General features: G+C 34.9%; 1 long non-coding RNA gene across 1 annotated transcript; it reads right to left on the bottom strand.

The window, feature by feature from the left end:
- Positions 1-291: 291 nt before the first annotated feature.
- Positions 292-1,092, bottom strand: LOC108943099 (uncharacterized). Its single transcript, XR_001967006.3, has 3 exons — positions 726-1,092; positions 575-632; positions 292-472 (listed from the first exon to the last, which is right to left on the bottom strand). It is a non-coding gene; the product is annotated as an uncharacterized lncRNA (long non-coding RNA).
- Positions 1,093-2,067: the final 975 nt, after the last annotated feature.

The raw sequence follows: 2,067 nt of genomic DNA, 5'->3' as shown, positions 1-2,067 counted from the left end.
AAGCACTTCTTTAAACGAGCAGCAGAATGCAACACAACAACAACATCTGCCATTTAACAAGCATCAACAGAAATAGGAATTCGACAATATTCAGATGCAACAAAAACAGAGAGGCATACATCTGCCAAAACATAAAGTTGCAATTGTAACTAACAAGCAGCAGCAACATCAACATGAGAACACTGGCCCATAAGTCTAAGTGTCTAACACAATAAGCTTAAAAAGTCTAAAAAAATCAAGATAACACATTGTCTCAAATAAACTTAAATACGAATTTCTTGAAGACGCTCAAGACAACCCCTGATATGCTTCCTTAAACTATATGTGCCATCCCTCTTTGGATTAACAATATAGACTCGACCACAGTGCTTCCACTCTACTTTGCGAACTTCTTCGTTATCTTCGACCACCTCAAAGTGTTCCCGAATATGTGAGCGCACTTTAGGAGCACAGGGCATGATCGAACTTGAACCTAAAAAAGAAGATAAAATCATAAGTTAGAATATAATATTTTGATGATAAAAGAACAAAATTACAAAATTATATCACCAAACAAATAGAGTATTAAATTTACCACTCAAGTTGCAACTATACATCAACAATGCTAGTAGTGCTTCCATTATTTTCCATATCTAAAGATAATTCGACCAAATATGTCATTCAACATAAGCAAGTGTAATATATTATTTTGAACTAAAACACACACACAAAATATTAAAGCTTACCAAGTTCGAGTTCCTCAAGATACTCCCACTCTTCTTCAACACTAATAGGATTCTTCTCTTTTCTAAGCCAATCTTGAACACAAATAAGAGCTTGCACGCATATAGGAGTCAATGAACTCCTAAATGAATCAAGAATACGACCACCGGTTCTAAACGCACATTCCGACGCCACACTAGAAATTGGAATGGCCAACACATCACAAGCCATCTCTGAAAGAATAGGAAATCTAGAAGAATGTGTTTTTCACCAACTTAAGATATCAAATTCTTCACTAAAAGGCTCTTGTTCTTCACTAATGTATTTATCCAACTCCGATTTAGCACCCCCACTTCCATTGTATTCCTTTTGTTTCTTCAAGTGAAGTTTCGTCCTTATTAATGATGCAGTTATAACACTCCCACTAGATGTATTTGTGTTATCAGATGAAGTAGATCTAGATGGAGACTGAGGACAATATCCCGATGAATACTTTTTTAGATAATATAGAAACAAAGAATTCATATAACTATACACCTCATCATTTATTTTCTTCCCCTTTTCCTCCCTAAAAAGTTGATCAAGTGCAAGGCTAACATATTCAAACTTCTTACGTGGATCCAAGACGGAAGCAATAAAAATTATTTTATTCATCTTTTCAGGCCCCAATACTTCTTGAACTTTTCTTGCATCGGCTCAGCCATTTTTCTCAAACTCGCATCCTCACTAATTAAACACATTTTCAAATGATAATAAAGTTCAGATACATCCTCAAAATGAGCATTGCAAGTGACCTAACATGAACCTGAAATGTTTTTGGTGAGCTAGTGAAATCTTGCAAGAAACTTTATCACGTTTCTCACATTCACCCAATCATCATATTCAAGAGGACCTGCACTACTACTGTCTTCACAAAGATGAGAACAAAGATAAGCAGAAAATTCATTGTCAAAAAGATGAAACTTGTCAAAGGCCTTTTCAAAGTTTTGCACCGTATCCAACATCAAATAGGTGTAATTCCACCTAGCAGGAACATCCAAACACAATGTCTTGGTACATTCTAGCTTTACATGTGCACAACATTGTTTAAACTTTAAAGTCCTTGCAGGCAACGATCTCACATACCTCGCAGTATTTCTAACATGTGTGACAGAAGCATCAATTTCTTTCAAACCATCTTACACAATTAGATTAAGTATATAAGTCATACATCTCACATGAATATGTTTACCACTCATCATATTAGTTTTCCACATATCTAACTTTTTAGACAATTCTTTGACTGTGACATCATTTGAAGAAGCATTGTCCATGGTAACAGCGAACACCTTCTCTAATTTTCATTCAAGCAAACAATTATAAATA

Source organism: Nicotiana tomentosiformis, chromosome 7, assembly GCF_000390325.3.
Source record: "Nicotiana tomentosiformis chromosome 7, ASM39032v3, whole genome shotgun sequence".
Taxonomy (NCBI): Eukaryota; Viridiplantae; Streptophyta; class Magnoliopsida; order Solanales; family Solanaceae; genus Nicotiana; species Nicotiana tomentosiformis.
This window is presented reverse-complemented; position numbering and strand designations above follow the sequence as displayed.